We start from the raw sequence: 20,978 nt of genomic DNA, 5'->3' as shown, positions 1-20,978 counted from the left end.
AGTTTCCCTCCTGCTTTTGTGTTTCCTCCTGAATGTCTTTACCTGTGTGTGAAAGGGCTTTGGTTTTCCCTTGCCTGCTTTATCTGTGAGGTTTCATCACACTCTTGTCCCATCCCTCCCTGGGGGGAGGGGGAATCAGATCAGGACTAGTCAGGAGCAGGCCCAGGAAGGAGGCTCGGGCATCTCCACCATCAGAAGTATCCCTGAGGTTAGGGAAAGGATTGGGCTCCCTAGTTTTAGGAACAGCTTCCCCGTTATCATATAGTCATCATGATACAGTAGCTGACACATGCTGACCGTGGCTTGTGTAACATCTGTCAGGATTCCTTTAATGCTGATTGTGATATACTGTAGGTAAAAAAAAAAAATGCCAAAAATAATAATAATTAATAATAAAAAAAAAATTAACAGAAAAACCTTATTTAAAAAATATAACTTTCTAATACTAGTTTCCCTTTTAAAGGGTGTTTTGGAGATGTGGCCTTTAAATTAGGAGGTGGGACATATGGTTAAAAATATTGTGCAGTGCCTCCAAATGATGCAACGTCTGCCTAAACCCCTGCGTATTCTGCCGAGCTGGAAATAGATTGCAAAAAATTCTGAGGAAGCGCGCTGTATATGGAAGCAGAACATTGTTCTTCAGTTTACATTAGGCATTTCGGTATACTGAAATAGGAGTTTATTAATAACAATGATGATGCGGGATACAGGATCCGGTCTCTAAAGTGAGAGTGTGCTGAGCTCTGTAGTCCTCCGGCAGCCGCTCTGGATTGCTGGCAGCCGCTGACTGGAGACGCTTGCATTACGCAATCCCAGTTGCAGTATTCTGTGGGGGTGTACTTAAATAACCCTGAGCTTTCGGTAGTACGTTTAAAGGCACACTACCGCTAAATTCCACACTAATGTCATTCACGTATGTATAGAACTGGAAATTAATTACGTAAAGCGGATTCAGTCTGTTGACTTCCTATATGTAATCCTATTGATAAATACTATACTGAGCTGGCTGATAACAGCGAACAGTAGACTTTGATCTCTAAAAGGAGACCAGAAACCTGCAGGGTTATCTTTCTGGTTTTCCTCTTGTTGCCTTGACAATTATGACCCCAAGAATAAAGAGATGGAAGCTGTAAATAGGGGGCTGGTACCAATTTATGTCAATACAAAATGGGAAATGTATATATTATATAGAGTCATTCCACATAGAGGGATCCATTCCTATATATTATATAGAGTCATTATACACAGAGGGATCTATTTTTTTTGAATGCCACATTGCCGCATTGATGCAGTAATTCCTGCAAAAGGAGCCCCGACCAAGTATTGAGGCATTTACTGTACAGACTTTTCAGTAGGCGCCAATATGTAAAATCATTTTTTCAGTTGGTCTTATATAATATTCAAATTTTCTGAGATAATGACTTTTGAGTTTTCATTGGCTGTAAGCCATAATCATCAACATTAACAGAAGTAAACTCTGGAAATAGATCCCTCTGTGTGTAATGACTCTATATAATATATAGGGATAGATCCCTCTGTGTGTAATGACTCTATATAATATATAGGGATAGATCCCTCTGTGTGGAATGACTCTATATAATATATAGGAATATATCCCTCTGTGTGTAATGACTATATAATATATAGGAATAGATCCCTCTGTGTGGAATGACTATATAATATATAGGAATAGATCCCTCTGTGTGTGATGACTCTATATAATATATAGGAATAGATCACTCTGTGTGTAATGACTCTATATAATATATAGGAATATATCCCTCTGTGTGTAATGACTATATAATATATAGGAATAGATCCCTCTGTGTGGAATGACTATATAATATATAGGAATAGATCCCTCTGTGTGGAATGACTCTATATAATATGTAGGAATAGATCCCTCTGTGTGGAATGACTCTATAATATGTAGGAATAGATCCCTCTGTGTGGAATGACTCTATATAATATGTAGGAATAGATCCCTCTGTGTGGAATGACTCTATATAATATGTAAGAATAGATCCCTCTGTGTGGAATGACTCTATATAATATATAGGAATAGATCACTGTGTGTAATGACTATATAATATATAGGAATTGATCACTTGTGTGTAATGACTCTATATAATATATAGGAATATATCTCTCTGTGTGTAATGACTATATAATATATAGGAATAGATGCCTCTGTGTGTAATGACTCTATGTAATATATGGGAATATATCACTCTGTGTGTAATGACTCTATATAATATATAGGAATAGATCATTCTGTGTGTAATGACTCTATATAATATATAGGAATAGATCCCTCTGTGTGGAATGAATCTATATAATATATAGGAATAGATCCCTCTGTGTGTAACGACTCTATATAATATATGTGATTCACTTTTTAGATTGAATTACTGAAGTAAATTAACTTTTTGATGATATTCTAATTTATTGAGATGCAGTGTATGCCTAAAAAAAATCCAAAAAATGATAACAATTTAATCTATTTCCTTTTTTTTCTGAATGAGATTTTTATTTTTGGAGAGGGTCCTTCCATCGATTTGGTGCAGGGCACAGCCACAAAAAGTGGGTCCATTTCTGGCAGACTCGGCAGGGGCATTAATTACGCAGAAGGACCATTGATGTAAATTGGCAGCCTGTAATACTTCGTTTGTCCTGCGGTGGCACTGCACTTAGCGCGAGAGTCACGGCCGATCTCTCAAGGTCACAAACTTTATGAGCTTATTTTTGGGAGACCCTTTTGGATAGTCTCCCATGGAGAACCCCTTCAATCTTAAACCCCATGGGTCAGACACAACTTTATATGGGCTTGGGTCATTTTTTGGGGGCTGACAACTGGAAGAAACTATTTACTTCTGTAGAAGAAAGAAGATCTTCTGATGAAGTGAATCTCTTTGGCTGTGACCCGATCTTCTCTCGCTCGTCCTGGTTGCATTTCTAGCTTTTGTGTATGTTCTGCAAGTAAAGTCTAAACTCCAGAATGGCCGTGACTCACTCGATGACGAAGATTGGAAGCTTTTATATCACACATCTGGAGACGATTAGCAGCCAAGAGAAGTGTGCAGCCCAAAAGCTGGTTTCCTGATGACAAGACCAGATAGGCGTGTGTGGCACCACATGGCACAGTTTGTTGATGTAAAAAATTAAAAAAAATTTAAAAAAGAGGCAGAAAAAGAAAATTCTAGATTTTGTCTAACATTATTTATGGGTGTTCTGTCTCATCTGGTTAGGTGGTTCTTTGAAGTCACGGGTGTGTCACGTGTGACAGACAGTCATGTGGTTTCTGGCCATAGAAGGTCACAGCGTTTGGCTGCACAGAATGCTCCCTGACTTTCTATTGTTCCTCTTTCAGTACCCAGATGAGCATTGCACCTTAATTCAGATGCAGTACACTGTGGTGACTGAGCCTCACAAGTGCCTCATAGGTAGCTTTCCTGCTGGGATTTCATCTCTCTCTCTTTTGGACCCAGCAAGAGCTCGCCTTCCACCCAGCTGCTGATCATCAGTATTCCCTTTGTGTTCAAATACCCACCCCTTCCTTGCTATGAACTGGTGCTGGTGATATTTTCAGTTCATTCAAACGGAGCTGGCAAGCCGGTGACTTGTACTCCTCTGTGATTCTTCTACCTGAGTCCTCTAATGATAAGTAGTTCATGCTTTCCCCCCTGTGTATTCCCCCCCCCCCCTTGTGTCTTCTATAGTGGTTAGTGGTGTTGACAAAGAGCCCAACCCATCCATTCCGTATTTAGGGCCCAGGACTAGGGATACCCAGGGTAAGGTATCCTGCTCTGCACATAGGTGGGGAACCTATTTAGAGTGGTGAGGGACCCCTGGGACCAGAAGTAGGATCGGTCAGGGGTCACCATCTTCCCCTTCCCTAGATACAGGGTTTCCCTTCCCTTTCGCCATGCACTTGGTACTTCCCCGTACCTAGCGTGAGACCTTGTTGAAGAGGAGCCAGTATAATGGAGCACGGAATGATGTTGTTGGTGCAGCAGGGTGGTCCTGCCGGGACCATGTGAGATTGAGAGACTGATCGGCAACTGGAGGAGTTGATTTGTAGCCCACAAAGAAGAAGCTGAAGGCTTAGCGTAGGGAGATTGATGGGGCAAAGTCAAAATGGCAGCACAAAGTGAACTTGGTGGTGAGGCAGAGTATGCCATGGAGTCCGAGAATATAGAACTGCGGTAAAGCAGAGCCCGATGAAATGCAGAGTTGAATAGTTCGGATGACTCACTGTGGTGATGTCGAGTAGTAATACTGTGGAAGAAAGAAAGCGCAATAGGGTCTTATCCGGGTGAGAAAAATTCCCACAGGGGGTAGATTGCACTCACCTATTTAGGTTGTGAGAGTCACAACCCCTTTAAGCACATGTGATGATGGTATCAGCAGCAGCCCCGAAGAGGAACGTATAGTGGAGCGAAAAAATAAATCGGGTCTATGCCACGCTAATATACCATGAGAATATTCAGTCAATTATTCCTTTATTGTTGTACAGGTCTACGTGTTTCAGAGACATCCATCTCCTTCATCAGGACATAAAAATAGATACTGTTCCTTTGTATATCCTGATGAAGGAGATGGATGTCCCTGAAACGTGTAGAACTGTACAACAATAAAGGAATAATTTACTGAATATTCTCATAGTATATTAGCTCGGCATAGACCCGATTTCTTTTTAACTGCACTCACTGTGGTGGTTGTAGCAGAGCTCAACAATGTAGCGCATATCACTAGGTCAGGAGATTCTTTGAGGTGATGTAGCAGAGCCAAATAATTAGCAGAATTGGGAAAGATGGGAGATTCAATGTGGAGAAGTAAGAGTTTAATAGGTTAGGCGACACTTTGAGGCGATGTAGTAGAATTGGGTAAGACCGGAGACTCAATATAGCGCTGCGGAAATGTTGAATAGATTAGGAGGCACTCTGAGGTGATGTAGCAGAATTGGGAAAGATGGGAGACTCAATGTGGAGAAGTAAGAGTTTAATAGGTTAGGCGACACTTTGAGGCGATGTAATAGAATTGGGTAAGACCGGAGACTCAATATGGCGATGCAGAAATGTTGAATAGATTAGGAGGCACTCTGAGGTGATGTAGCAGAGCCAAACAAAGTAGCAGAATTGGGTAAGCCGGAGACTCAATGTGATGAAGTAGAAGAGTTGAATAGGTTAGGAGACTCTTTGAGGCGATGTAGCAGAATTAGGTAAGACAGGAGACTCAATATTGTGATGTGGAAGAGTTTAATAGGTTAGGTGACACTTTGAGGCGATGTAGCAGAATTGGGTAAGACAGGAGACTCAATATGGCGATGTGGAAGAGTTGAATAGATTAGGAGGCACTCTGAGGTGATGTAGCAGAGCCAAACAAAGTAGCAAAATTGGGTAAGGCAGAGACTCAATATGGAGAAGTAGAAGAGTTGAATAGGCTTTGGAGACTCTTTGAGGCGATGTAGCAGAGCCAAATAATGTAGAAGAATTGGGAAAGATGGGAGACTCAATGTGGTGAAGTAAGCGTTGAATAGGTTAGGAGACACTTTGAGGTGATGTAGCAGAATTGAGCAAGACAGGAGACTCAATATGGCGATGCGGAAGAGTTTAATAGATTAGGAGGCACTCTGAGGTGATGTAGCAGAGCCAAATAATGTAGCAGAATTGGGTAAGACAGGAGATTCTCTTTGATGCAGCAGAGTCCAATGATGTAGCAGAGTTGATTAGGTCAGGGTACTCAATGTGGCGATGTAGAAGAGGAGTTGAATAGGATAGGAGACACTCTGAGGTGATGTAGCAGAGCCAAACAAAGTAGCAGAATTGGGTAAGATGAGAGACTCAGTGTGGAGATGTCAAATAGGAACTTTGCAAACGTGGCTCAGTCTGCGCTGCTGTAATGAGATGATGGTCCAATCTGTGTTGTGAATGAAAAAAGTGCTTTATTTACACGTTTGAAGTGATTTCCCCACTTCTTCCTCAGAATAAGTACCGATGTAGAAGAGCAGGTTAGGATACACATTGAGGCAATGTAGCAGAGCTAAACAATATAGCAGAATGGAGCAAGACAGGAGACTGAATGCGGAGAACTACAAGAGTTGAATAGGTTAGGAGACTGTTTGAGGTGATGTAGCAGAGCCAGACAACATAGCACAGTGGAGTAAAACAGAAGACTCAATGTGGCGATGTAGAAGAGTTGAATCGGTCATCAGTGTATTAGTTTGTCAAGTGGTCAATGAATAACTAGCACAGGGGAGCAATGCACAGTAGTGGCATGGACAACAACTACCTGAATACTCAGGCATCGACTGGGGCCTTAGCTGGCCTATAGGTCCCGAAGGCATGGAGTGTCATAGGTGTGCATCAGCTTGCCATCGTATCTCAACACGCTGAAGAACAGTGAAGGTCAACGTCTGGAGGAGGATGTAGTGTCAGGCACTGGATCCGGGAAGATAAGTAACAATGGGCAGATAAATCCACACACAAACGAGGCCAGTTGAACAAAATAAAAATAAAGCAGCACAGAGGATTTCAGGAATGTCCCTATTTTACTGACAAAGCTTATAAAACAGCTTTTACTAGGGGTCCCGTAGCAAAAATCAAAAATCTGAAAATCTGAATTAGAATTCCCCTCCCCCCCCAAAAAAAAAAAAAATAATAAAATTGATGGTGGAGTCACAAAGCAGGCACATACAGTAGGTGCATTTCTCCCAACTTCTAAAGAAGGGAGAGGGATGTGCATAGCAGTAGGTTTTTTTTTGCCGGAGCAAAAAACGTTGCAGGCAACGTTCCATCCGGCCGCGGCATCGACTAAATCTGCCGCATGCGGCAAAAACCGGACCGAACGCAAGCCCATGCGGCACAATACGGCACTAATGTAAGTCTATGCAAAAAAAAAAACGCAACCGGCGGCAAAAAAAACGGTTGCGGTTTTTCTGCAGAGCGCCGTATTGTGCCGCAGAGCAAGAACCGGATGTGTGAAAGTAGCCTTAGTATACCCCACAGAGAACTCTGCCACACAGTTTGCCCTCAATGTATGGTGTTACCACAGTACTGAAACAGAGTATGATACTTCTATAGTTCCCCCTCACACACATAATGACACCCCATATTGCCCACTGCCCGCCACAAGTAGTGACTGATGAAATAAAAAAAAAAATGGTTCCCTCGATGTGCTGCACCATTCTATGCTGTGTGTAGACTGAGGGTCCATGCTGCAGGTGATAAGCAGTGAAGTCATCGTGCCTGCTGTGCTGTGACAGACAATAAGCAGAATGGTGGAGCAAAGAGCCCATGGCTCCCTGTTACACCACTATGTTAAACTTCCTCTGCATTGACTTATAAATAGAATATTTATGGACTACGTGGTGACCATTAGCAGTACACCACTGATCTTTACAGTGAAAGTGTTCCCTTTTAAAGGGAAACTGTCACGTGAAAAAACGCTATAAATCTGCAGATATGGGGTTAATCTGCCGGTTAATTGCGTTTGAAACCTACCCGGCGCCTGCGCATTGAACCTCACTGACTGAAGGAAATTAACTTTTCTCCTTCCGGGTTTCAGTCATCGGGGCGGCGCCGGCGCGGGTTCAGTCACCACCCTCTGTATGAAAAGTGGCACTGACAGCTGGTTCGAGAGCAGAGTGGCTGTCAGTCAGTGCAGGGGGTGCAGTAACAGGGATTAGGGGATCATTTATTGGAGAAATAGACATGGGCCCCGCTTGTAATGTACCGCCCCGCGGCCTCGGCTGCGACCGCCGAGTCGCTTGGGTAAGGGGTCTTGTGTGTCGGTGGCTCAAGCGCCTCCGGACCCGGGGGTCACGTCGCTCTGGAAGGGTGTTTGGCGCTACGCGCGGGGGGAATGACGGTGTTTGGTTTTGGAATGATTGTTCGTGACGTCACCCACGGGTTGTGGTGATTGTGAACACCACCGCTGTGGTGAAGGTGCGGAGACTCCCGGGAGCGGTGTAATGGCGCAGCTAGGTGTTGACCCCTCCGTGGGTAGGGGATGTTGGTCCCTGGGCCCGGTTGTGCGAGGGCCGGGGTGCAGGGCGCAGGGTTGCGGTGCAGCGCGGTGCGGTGCCGGATGGCACTGGTGTACTCACGATTAAACCACACAGAGTCACTGGTAAACCAAACGGGGGGATGGACGAGGGCCGCAGCCGGCTGCAGCTTCCTAGTCGGGTTGGCAATGTCCGCCTTTCTCCTGCACCTGTGTTTGTAGTGTGACCACTGTACCTGGGCACTGGTAGTCCGCTCCCCGGCGTGTATGTGTCGTAGGAGCCCTTTTTGCCCGCCGGCGCTGGCCCTTGGATCTCTGGCCTCTGGCGGTGGCTGCTATCCGGACGGGTTGGGCTGTTGCCTTCAAACAGGACTTTGGTGGGAATGAACCCCTAAGGTCCAGACCGCAATCAGTGAATTCGACTATGGTGGTGGCGTATAGCCTAGTTCGGGGTCTGAGTACCCTGCCTGGTGCTCCGGTATCCTGTTAGCTCCCCGGTTCGGTTCCGGCGGGCCACTACCCTGTCCCGGTCCGCCACGGTTCCACCGGTCGTATTCCCGGTCTCCTGCAGGCGGCCACTACCGTCTGCCTGCCTGACTGATCTGGGGTCCTAGGCTCCAGCCCAGGCCCCACACAGAACTGTACTCCACTACTCTCCAATCCACTGTACTGAACTGGACTGTTTACTGTTTTCCTGCCTCAGGCCAGCAGACTCCTTGGGGGGGCGTGTCTTTCCGCCTGACTCCGCCCACCTCGTGTGCCTGTCTAACACTGAGGGAGGCAATCAGGTCTTTGTGGTTGACTGGTGGTACCTTTCTAGTCTGGGGGTGTATGTGGTGAGTGAAGTGACCTGTGACCTCTGGGGTCCAGGGCGTCACAGTAACAGACAATCATGAAATATCCTGGGGAATTAATTTGTATGGGAGAGAAGTTACAGAAAAGGTGTTTTTGTTCTTGTCTCCTACGAGGAGAAAGTGTTGGAAAAACCAAAAAATACAATTATTGCAAAGGAGTTTTGGAAATGATTCCATCTCTTCGTACCAGTGTCGGCAGCTCATATTTTCTTCCTTCTTTCCCACGACCGCCCATTACAATCTGAGCTGTAAATGGCAGCTGCTGGTTCCACTTAAATTGTGCCCTCCGTGCCCATGGCAGTCAGCTGCTCTACACGTCTCTATGATTTACGCAGCGAGCAAAAAGCGATGTGGTCAGAGACATATTTCCGACACTTCCCACAAACACGTCTTTATCTGCAGCTTCAGGAAACATCATGCTCGCTCCTCATCCTATTAGTGTAGAGCTGAGACAGAACGGTTAGTCGTAGGTGTCTATGTGAAAGGGGGAGAGGAAACCATAACGGAGGAGTGTTTAAAAACACTTCTTTGCCCAAAAATTAAAAAGGAAAGCTCAAGAGTACATGACTTGTGTTAGTCATGCTTCACCTGAAAGGGCAGAAGTTTGTGCTCCGGAGCTGCACTTCCTACTGTAAATAATAATCTACCAGTTTGGAGTCTGCAGATACCTTAGATCATCCACCTCCATGCTCTCTATTTCTTGCCTCTCCTCCATCAAGTTTGTCAACTTCAGAGGGTTGCCATCTTGAAGGTGGGTTTCTGAGACCCTCAAAATGCTCTCTATGACTGTGTCCCATATTCCCACCCATTCTCCAATTCCTTGACCCGCCCCCCAACCTTGCCTCCAAGATACAAGAAGTACTGGATTCCAGGAGGTTCTCATCAGAACCAAGGAGATTTGACAACTCCTGCGGAAGATCACCATCTTTTTTTTTTTTTTTCCCTCCTGGAAGCCTACCAGATATTTTGTGGAGTTGGCAAATATATCATGATCAAACCCCTATAATTTTTAAAAGGCAGTTCTCAAAACTGCAGGTTGTTGCACATTCACGGGTGTGTGTCACAAGAAAAGAGGAAAGATTTCCCCAACTTGAATTAAGAGGCGGTTGCATATGCACTGTGCCTTACCATTCAAAGTCTAGAGGACTGGTGGGGATGGCCAAGTACAGAATGGTTAGCCGATTACAGCACGGCTAGCCGAGTACGGTGGGGAAGGCAGGCCCGAGTACAGCACAGATAGCAGGGTAGAGTGGGTATGGCCGAGTACAGCAGGGATGGCCAAGTATAGCACGAGTAGCAGAGTAGAGCGGGGATGGCCGAGTTTAGCACGCGTAGCAGAGTAGAGTGAGGATGAGAGAGTACAGCAGGGATCATCGAGTACAGCACGGGTAGCAGAGTGAAGCAAGGATGGCCGAGTATAGCATGGGTAGCAGAGTAGAGTGGGGATGGCCGAGTACAGCATGGGTAGCCGAGTACAGAGTGGATGGCCAAGTACAGCGCGGATGGCCAAGTACAGCAGGGATGGCCGAGTATAGCACGGGAAGCAGAGTAAAGTGAGGATGAGAGAGTACAGCAGGCATCACCGAGTATAGCACGGGTAGCACAGTAGAGCGGGGATGGCAGAGTACAGCAGGGATGGCCAAGTATAGCACGGGTAGCAGAGTAGAGCGGGGATGGCCGAGTACAGCATGGGTAGTTGAGTACAATGGGGATAGCAAAGTAAAGCACGAATGGCCAAGTACAACATGGATTTCAGAATACAGCGGGGATGGACGACTAAAGCACTGGTAGCCGGGTACAGCTGGGATGGTCAAGTACAGCATGCATAGCCAAGTATAGTGAGGATGGCCGAGTACAGCAGGGATGACAGAGTATACCGCAGATATAGTGTTGTACATCGCTCTGCTTTTTCCGTCAGTACTGTAGACTGTAAATTTCGTCTCATTGTACATATGCAACCACCATCACGATGATTAAAATGAGGGACATTCGGACCCGCATTCTCATGATCAATAGGGTTCCTAACGGTTGGACCCTACTAGGCGAGCAAACACTTATGACGCATACTGTAAATAGATAGTGAATTATGTTTCTCATCATAACATAAGGGAGATTACATTGCAGGTTGTTTCTTTTTTCCTGAGCAATGATGTACACAACATAGAAGCAGAACATAGACCTATGTTAGGGGCCATCACAAATGTGGACCCAGCTGTGGTTGGTCCCATCCACTTGGCTACTGGATGGTGAGTAGGACTCCCAATTATACAGGAATTGTATAGTTAGAAAGCAAACGGGTAAGATGATCACCAAGTCCTTATGCGGGTAAGACGACCACCAGGCCCTTATGCGGGTAAGGCGACCACCAAGCCCTTATGCGGGTAAGGCGACCACCAAGCCCTTATGCGGGTAAGACGACCACCAGGTCCTTATGCGGGTAATACGACCACCAAGTCCTTATGCGGGTAATACGACCACCAGGTCCTTATGCGGGTAATACGACCACCAGGTCCTTATGCGGGTAAGACGACCACCAGGTCCTTATGCGGGTAAGACGACCACCAGGTCCTTATGCGGGTAAGATGACCACCAGGTCCTTATGCGGGTAAGACGACCACCAGGTCCTTATGCGGGTAAGACGACCACCAGGTCCTTATGCGGGTAAGACGACCACCAGGTCCTTATGCGGGTAAGACGACCACCAGGTCCTTATGCGGGTAAGACGACCACCAGGTCCTTATGTGGGTAAGACGACCACCAGGTCCTTATGCGGGTAAGACGACCACCAGGTCCTTATGCGGGTAAGACGACCACCAGGTCCTTATGCGGGTAAGACGACCACCAAGTCCTTATGCGGGTAAGACGACCACCAAGTCCTTATGCGGGTAAGACGACCACCAGGTCCTTATGCCAAAAACCCAACACCTTTATATGAGGTTCTCCTCTTAATATCAGAATGAACAAGGCATTCTTTGTAATTAGCTTTTATTACAGGAGAAGGAACAGTGGAACTTTATTCTTCCAAAAAAAAAGCGCAATGAAATCCAAGACCAGCTAGAACAAGGAGCAATTACTGACGCGTTTCGAGCACTCAGGGTGTCTTGCTAGTACTTTACATTAGAGTCGGTGAAGATGGTAATGTCTACTCACCCCGCGATGTTCATCTGTCTGTAGCATTTCCCGTGTGGTCCTGAAAAGTCAGTCTTCTAGAAATCCTGCAGAGAAAATCGGGATTAATCTCGTGCTAATCACTTCCATCTTTGGTGACAGGTTGGAGAAGGGTGTAGCTTATACAAGTAGGCAGGGCTTGTTAATCTCCTACTATGGAAAGAGCAAGGGGGAGAGGCTCCTGCTGCAGACAGTTATTTTATATCTAGACAGGACAGTTGGGAAGGAGAAAGGTGAACTTATCCCCAAGATACAGAGAAGATTTCTTGATAAAGTTCTCAGTTCTATTTAAAGGATCAAAGAAAAAGAGGTGGTTATGGGTAAAGGTGATCATATCTGTCAATTCGAATTCACCAAACCGGGTATATTTTTATGGGAAGTTTGATTTGCAGTAACAAATTGAAAATGCTCAGGAGTCAGAACATAATAAACGTAGGATGTTAAAAAAAAAAGTATACTCTTGTAACCACTCAAGTGTGTGGCCTCTTGCCATGAAGTCCTAAGAGCATTCATTCTTTCCCTCATCACGTGTCACATCTCCAAGCCTGTCCATTCTAGTTCGGGGCTTCCATCCATCACTAGGTCTCGGAGGTCACTACGATGTCTAAGGAAATGCAACGTGCTGTGACCTCCAAAGACTGGTCGTGGATGGAAGTTTCATGCGAAGCCCAGTGACCTCCAAGGCTTGGTGTGGCCAAAAGTCCTGGTCTCAAATGTACAGGCCGGGAGAAAGAAGAGGAGCAGAGCGAGGAAAGAAGAGGCTCTGAGGACTGGACAACTTAGATGAATAGGGTTCTTTGTCGGTTGGCCATTTTGCTGAGTGCACAGCATATGTACAAAAGTCAATATTCTAAAAAATATGGATATTTTTTATGTATTTTTTTATTCCACTTTTATATAAAGTAATTAAGTAATTCCTAGATGACTTAAAATTCACCTCTCAAGAAAGGCCAGAGATTCCCTTGACCTGCTGACATGATCTCAATCAAAAAATTCGGTATGTTTTTGTCTTTTATGTCGGTGCTCCCTCCCTACCAGTCTCTTGGGCTTGTTTTTCTTTCTTTGTCACTTAAGTAACCTTAGATGCTAGGAAAGCGCCCCGAGCAGATGCCGAAACTGTGCCAAAGCAGGATGTGGTCTCTGGGGCTTGTGCTTCTTTTAAAGGTCTGAAAATGAAATAGTGAAATTTGTATAGAAACGTGTCCAGTGTTGGGACACGTGTATGTATTTTGAAGGCTGCGAACATTTTGACTTACAGAGGAAAACATATATAGCATGTGCTGCTACTCTCAATATAACTATTTTTCAGCAGCCCCTCCATCGACTTTGGTAAAATATTCTGACCTACTCAATCACTACAGTGGACACCCCCTGCATTGAATGTTACCCAATAGTTATTCATAAAATTATGTTAAGCTAAAATATATAGATCCCAAAGGCAATGAAAATAGATGATGTCAAATTCTGTGGCTCTCTGTCTTAATAAATCCAATAGATTTCTTTCAAGATTTGTCAGGAAGATCTGCAAACAATCCAATGTCAGTCAACTCTAAAGATAGCAGAATAACAGTGGTTGGTGCCAGCGCTCGCCCCCCCCATGGGCTCGGAGTCAAGGCGCTCGCCCCCCCATGGGCTCGGAGTCAAGGCGCTCGCCCCCCCATGGGCTCGGAGTCAAGGCGCTCGCCCCCCCATGGGCTCGGAGTCAAGGCGCTCGCCCCCCCATGGGCTCGGAGTCAAGGCGCTCGCCCCCCCAATGGGCTCGGAGTCAAGGCGCTCGCCCCCCTCATGGGCTCGGAGTCAAGGCGCTCGCCCCCCTCATGGGCTCGGAGTCAAGGCGCTCGCCCCCCTCATGGGCTCGGAGTCAAGGCGCTCGCCCCCCTCATGGGCTCGGAGTCAAGGCGCTCGCCCCCCTCATGGGCTCGGAGTCAAGGCGCTCGCCCCCCTCATGGGCTCGGAGTCAAGGCGCTCGCCCCCCTCATGGGCTCGGAGTCAAGGCGCTCGCCCCCCTCATGGGCTCGGAGTCAAGGCGCTCGCCCCCCTCATGGGCTCGGAGTCAAGGCGCTCGCCCCCCTCATGGGCTCGGAGTCAAGGCGCTCGCCCCCCTCATGGGCTCGGAGTCAAGGCGCTCGCCCCCCCTATGGGTTCGGAGTCAAGGCGCTCGCCCCCCCTATGGGTTCGGAGTCAAGGCGCTCGCCCCCCCTATGGGTTCGGAGTCAAGGCGCCCGCCCCCCCCTATGGGCTCGGAGTCAAGGCGCCTGCACCCCCCCTATGGGCTCGGAGTCAAGGCGCCCGCCCCCCCCCCCCCATGGGCTCTGAGTCAAGGCGCCCGCCCCCCCCATGGGCTCTGAGTCAAGGCGCCCGCCCCCCGATGGGCTCTGAGTCAAGGCGGCCGCCCCCCCCCTTGGGCTCTGAGTCAAGGCGCCCGCCACCCCTTGGGCTCTGAGTCGATGCACCCGCCGCCCCCATGGGCTCTGAGTCAAGGTGCCCGCCCCCCCTATGGGCTCTGAGTCAAGGCACCCGTCCCCATGGGCTCTGAGTCGATGCGCCCGCCCCCCCATGGGCTCTGAGTCGATGCGCCCACCCCCCATGGGCTCTGAGTCGATGCGCCCGCCCCCCCATGGGCTCTGAGTCGATGCGCCCACCCCCCCATGGGCTCGGAGTCAAGGTGCCTGCCGCCCGCGCCCCCATGGGCTCGGAGTCAAGGCGCTCGCCCCTCATCGGCTCAGAGGCCAGCAGCCACCTCCCATCGGCTCAGAGGCCAAGGACTGCTCCCTGCAGAACCAACAAGTGTTGGTTCAATCCTTAATAATACAGCTTCTGACTATAATTTTGAAAGACCTTTCCAACAGTCTGAATCCACAGAAGTGTCCTCACAGAAATTTTAATAGTGACGTTGCATTTCCCTTCACATCTATGGCCACTTTCAGACAGGAGAACAATTGACTCGTAATCTTTACATGTTCAGTTCAGTCTAGGCATGTCCTGACCAGTGCTATATAATCGAGACAAGCATTTTTTCTGCTGAGACACGTTTGGGCAAAGACTGAAATATCTTGACATGTTCGTTTCTGCTTAGACATGTTTGAGCAAAGGTGGCATAGTCCAGACATGTTTATTTCTGCAGAGACATGTTTCGGCCTATGTTAGGCATGCTCAGCTCTGTTTAAACCTGCCTGGGCACATGCCATGTAATCTAGACATGTTCTCTTCGGCTCAGACAAGTGTTTTGTTGCCGTCATCTGTTCCATTCTGCTTAGACTTGTTTGGGCAAATGCTCGGGGATCAAGATATGTTCAGTCTTGTATAAACTTGTCCTGTTAAGTGTTTTATTACCCAGGTTGTCTTCCTTGGATAGTCTCAGTTCATGTTTTCTGTGGAATTGGCACATGATCATTCCCTGGTGAGTCAAGACTTGGAGTGTCTGGAGGGCAATCAAGAAGCTCCATAGTTGTTTTCCTCTTGTGCCGGAGGGTTCCACATATACCCAACAGTCAGAATATGAAGACCACCTGCATAGAATTGGTTCTCTTTTGGCCATCAAAATAGCTTGGACTAATGAAGACATGGACTCCACAAGTTTGCCTCAATGGATTGGACTTTCTTAATTCAGAAAAACCCACAAAGTTTCGATCGGATTAAGGACTACGCCGGATATGAGGACACACTGACCTTCTGGGAAACAAGATATCAGGATCTGGGTGAGATTGTTCCCTGACAGACAGTATCAGGTTGACAAAGTGAATATTGTATCCCTGGATATTGTTTCTCCATTTCAACCAGATGTAAAATAAATGACCTAGTATTTTGCTGTTTACTAAGGTCCCCTAAGAACCTCTTGTTGTTAGTAACTAGTGGTCATTACTTTGGTGGATAACGCTGCTGCTATTGATATAAACAGAGTGTGAATAAGCAGTTGTGTTGTAAAAACTGTCCATCTTGGTTGATTGTTTTTTTGTCAACACCAATTACTATTGAGGTGTGTTTGCAACTTCACAGGGCTTGCTGGTCTCTCCTAATGAATTTGGAGAATTCTAGCAGTTGATTGATTCCCTGAATTGATTTTTATGCATAGGCAAGGTGATCCTTCCCTATTTTTAGAGGAACCATTAAAAGTTATATTTTAGGTATTATTGCTGTATTTCAGACAGTGAACAAGGCCACAGGCGACGGAGATCCGGTCGCGGGAAACCTTAATGGACCGGGGCAGGGTTGTAGCCCACCGGTGCCAACAGCGGGAATCCGGTCTGGAGGCCGTGCACAGTCGGAGTGCCTGGACCCTAGGACGAGGACGGTTGCAAGCCCCCTTCTTAATTAACCAGCCGGGGACAAGGTTCCAGACTTTGTTCCATTAACTGCCCAGATAGAGCGAAACGGAAGCCCAACGCGGGGGATAGGATGTCCGTCATAACCCACTGAGATCCCAAGGGTCAGCTTTCGCGGGCCACAGCTCCCAAATACATACAGAACCGGGAGTGGACTTCTCCTTTCCATGCGAAGTTGTCCAAAAGGAAAGAAAAACACAGAGTGCAGGAGGAAGGGACACCTGTTCATTAATCTGGGTGTGGGACCCCAATGCACCCTCCAAAGGCAGCCGGCCACTGGCATCTTGGTTTACTACTGGACTTGTGTGCAATTACTGAACTGTGAGTACACCATTGCCCCCCGGTGCAATCCGGCGCGCCACCTCCAGAAGCCATCACTCCCGTGTTCAGACCGCGGGCCCCGGGACTACACCTCCCCTACCCGTGGAGGGGATCCCATTTTGCTGCCCCGCTCCATCAGCCCCGGGCGCCCCATCACCAGGCAGCGGCGGTGCCACCATCCCTCACCGCAACCCACGGGTGGCGTCAGAGACCAAACACCTCCCTTGTAAATATCCCCTTTTGTGAGGACGGGCGGCCGTGCGAGCCCGGGTCCGGTCACCACTCGAGCTGCAGCAGCGAACCCGGATTCGAGCAGGCCTCCGAAAGAAGCGGCAGCGGCCCCCGCCTGCAACACATTGATACCCCAATTTCTGCGACATCACCATGAATATCCTTTGCGGACTTTCCTTGCAGAAACCAGAATTTTATCCCTCCTCTGCTCTCAGTTGCTGTGAATATCGCATTAGACTCCGCCATTTTGTTTTCCCGCGTGCGTAGAAGACTGTTGCCATAAGCAACAAACACAAAATTTTGACAACACATATTAGACACAAAAGGCTTTCATGTGATATAACATTCTTTACCATAGAAACAAAAAAAAAATCACAAAGCTTAAGACTTATCAGCAGCCCCTCGTACACGTGATATTTTTGCTGCTTTTTCTTTTTGTATTGTAGCATCTCAATTCTTTCAGCTTTTTTGCATCTCTTTTTAGACAAAGAGGTTTAGGTGGATGTGGCGCCCTGGACAAGCCAGGACGTCACAGGTACTGCAACAACACACCCCACACCCCGGTTAGGCACATCAGTCCCACATACAAATCCTTGTTGCCTCCCTCCAGGGGCTGATGTCCACACCAAGTGGGGTGGAGCCAGGCGGTTGGCCCCACCCACTGAGGAGTACACAGTCCTGGAGGCGGGAAAGGAAGGCAGTTTAGTTTAGTTTTGTGGAGTTTAGGGAAGTGGTAGTGGAGGAGCAGACTGACCGTATCCGGGTATGTGGCCCGGGCACCCAAGAGCAAGGTTGGCAGACGTTGGTGACCGTCTGCAGGAGAGGCCGATTGACGCACAACTGTAAGGACCGGGGTCGGGCGGTGGCCCGCCGGTACCGGACCGGGGAGCGAAGAGAAGCCAGCACCATTCGGCAGGGCCTACGGACCCCGACCAGGCTTGGAGTCGCCGTTAAACCGGTCAAATCCGTCAGCGACGGGAACCTCCGGGGTTTCCCAGCAGCAAAGACCCGACTGAAGGCAACCGCTCAACCGTGAAGGGAAATACAGCTACCGCCACAGCTAGAGTTCCCAGGGCCAGAGCCTGCGGGCAAAAGGGGCTCCTCTGGCAAATACACCGCTGGGGAGCAGGTTACTGGTGGGAAGCCATCGGGGCCAAAAACACAACACAGGTGCAGGGAGAGACAGTCACCGCCAACCTACCGGGAGTGACCACCGCGGCCGACTGCGGGACCCGTCCATCCAGCCGTTTGTTTTAACAGAGACTCCGTCTACGTCATTGGCTGAGTGAGTACCACCGTGCCGTCTGGCACTGCGCTGCCCCCGCGACCCTGCACCTCACCAAACCCCGCCATCCACCTTACAGTCCCCATCACCGGGCCCCGAGACCACCAAATCCCCCTACCCACGGAGGGGAGAGAAACATCTCAGCTGCTCCCTGTCATCGCTCCCGGGATCCCCGTCCAGAGCAGCGGTGGTGTCCCAACCTCACCACAACCCGTGGGTGGCGTCACGGACCACATCCCCAACTCAAACCACCCCTTTCACTCACGGGCGAGGAGCGCCGCTCGAGTCCCCGGATCCGGCCCACCGCTCAAGCCACCGAGCAGCAAGCAGCAACAGCGCCGGACCCGAGCGTGAGCGAGAGCGCAAGCGGCGGCGGCGACCTCCCCGCCCACGACATGGACAACATGAGGTGCCAGTTAGCCAAGAAGACTGCAAACCTGTGCCTAGAGAGCCCCCCACCCTGTCCTATGCTTTCTCTTTCCAGCCTGGGCAAAGTCGGACCCCCAATTGGACAAGTAACACCATTTGTATTATCTGTACTCAGAGAGTCATCACTGTGTTATTTGTGGTGTTACATAGGACTGCATGTGGGATATACTAAATTATCTGTATTCAGAGTCATCACTGTGTTAACTGTGCACATGGGACTGCAGGTGACATCTACTACATTAGCTGTACTCAGAGACTTATCACATTATTTGTGGTGTTACATAGGACTGTAAGTAATATCTACATTATCTGTACTCAGCGTTATCACTGTGGTATTACATAGGACTGCAGGTAGCATCAACTACATTATCTGTACAGGAGACCTCACTATTTCTGAGGTGTTACATAGGACTGCATGTAACATCTACTACATGTTCTGTACTCAGAGAGCTATAACCTTATCTGTGGTGGTACATGGGACTGCAAGTGACATCTACTACATTTTCTGTTCTCAGAGAGACATCACTGTCTTATCTATGGTGTTACATAGGACTGCATGTAACGTCTACTACATGTTCTGTACTCAGAGAGTTATAACCTTATCTGTGCTGGTATATAGGACTGCAGGTAACATCTCTCATTATCTGTACTCCAAATTGTCAGATTATCTGTGGTGTTACATAGGACTGCAAAATGATTGATTGCTCTCAGTGAGCGAAACAAAATTAAAATTTTGTAGTTCTGATACCTTTTAATGGCTAACTAAGATAAAAATAAAATATGTTGTTATAAAGCAAGCTTTCGAGACATCTCAGGTCTCTTCCTCAGGCATGGTATGACTGCAAGTGACCTCTTCTACATTTTCTGTACTCAGAGAGACATCACTGTCTTATCTATGGGGTTACATAGGACTGCAGATATTATCTACTACATTACCTGTACTCCAAAAGCTATACCTTATCTGTGGTGTTACATGGGACTGCAAGTAACATCTACTACATTATCTGTCCTCAAAGAGTTATAACCGTATCTGTAGTGTTGCATAGGACTGCAGGTAACATCTCTTACATTACCTGTACTCAGAGAGCTATAATAACCTTATCTGTGGTGTTACATGGGACTGCAGATAACATCTACTACATCATCTATACTCAGCATTATCTCTGTGCTATCTGTGGGGTTCTTTTTCCTTTGATGGGGGGAGGGGTAGTGGCATCTGAAGGGTGTTTTGTTTCCTTGCATCCCCCCTACCTTTTTTGAGGTGTTGGTAATGTGCTAAGATGGGAAGAACCCTCCATCTTTTCCAGTAATTTGTGCTGAGGTTCTCCTCTGTGGAGCAGAGGGGTCGGCCATCACACCTCATGTACCTCACATTACCTTGGGCACCTATAAATTATACTGTTTGTTACCTAGTAGGTAAGGAAGGTGGTTCTTCAAGTCCCTTTTGGTGGGTACTGACCATTGCATACTGGGAACACCTCAAAAGGCCTGTAACTTGTAGGCCTCGGCCTCATTCATCAAACCTGTCTAGTAGTAGAACTTTCTTTGTGACTCATAGCAACCAATCACAGCGCAGCTTTCATTTTCTGAACTGCTCTGAAAAAATGAGTGCTGCACTGTGATTGGTTGCTATGGGAGACAGGCGATTGTACTGCTAGACGATTTTGATAAATGAGGCCTATCATTACTTTTAATAGTCACTATTCCTTTTTATCATCGTTGTCTTTACAGTGGATGAAAGTGTTATGGTTAATATTTTATATTAAGTTTTGATTATCATTTAAGCAATTTATATATCTATATATCTTTGATAATTTTGTATCTCCCAAGAAAGTGGTTTCCACGACAAAAGTAAAATCTATCATTGTTGTAATTTATCCTCCTCCTGTCGGGATGTTATAGATAGAATATACACGTCAGCAATTAAAAGCACTAAAGATGATCTGTCAGCCCCGAAATTCACGTATCATAAAAACAAAAAACTGCTTTCAGTGCCCTCTAGTGCCACAATTGGAAATGTCAAGAAGTATAAATACTATAGCGCTCACATTGTATTAACATGCCATATATTTCCTACATACTACCGCTATACACCACTATAACACTGCACTGGGTGGTCTTAAGGGATGTTCACACCTAAAGAAATTGCACAATAAATTCGCACTGAACCGTATGGATATGTGCCGCCCCCACGTCAGCAGCCAGGCTGCTCGGATCCGAAGTGGCTCGAGGGGGTTCTGGACCCGGGGGTCTCGCGGACACTCGAAAGAAGGGGGGGAATTTACAGGGGGTATGATATATTGAGAGTTCGTGATGCCATGCGTGGTGTGTGGTAAGGTGGAGTACCACCGCTGCGGTTGGGAG

General features: G+C 47.4%; 1 protein-coding gene and 1 long non-coding RNA gene across 2 annotated transcripts in view; one reads left to right on the top strand and one right to left on the bottom strand.

Annotated features, from left to right (window-relative positions):
• Positions 1-20,060, bottom strand: part of PARP11 (poly(ADP-ribose) polymerase family member 11) — a 91,979-nt gene extending 71,919 nt beyond the window's left edge. Inside the window, exons 1-2 of the mRNA XM_075344261.1 lie at positions 20,024-20,060; positions 12,009-12,073 (exon numbers count right to left, since the gene is read on the bottom strand). The gene's annotated coding sequence lies outside the window, so the exon portion shown is untranslated. The remainder of the gene's footprint in view (positions 1-12,008; positions 12,074-20,023) is intronic.
• LOC142303118 (uncharacterized) overlaps positions 1-20,978 on the top strand; it is a 393,352-nt gene that overhangs the window by 9,532 nt on the left and 362,842 nt on the right. The gene's annotated exons all lie outside the window — the stretch shown is intronic.

This window comes from Anomaloglossus baeobatrachus, chromosome 4 (assembly GCF_048569485.1).
Source record: "Anomaloglossus baeobatrachus isolate aAnoBae1 chromosome 4, aAnoBae1.hap1, whole genome shotgun sequence".
Lineage (NCBI taxonomy): Eukaryota > Metazoa > Chordata > Amphibia > Anura > Aromobatidae > Anomaloglossus > Anomaloglossus baeobatrachus.
This window is presented reverse-complemented; position numbering and strand designations above follow the sequence as displayed.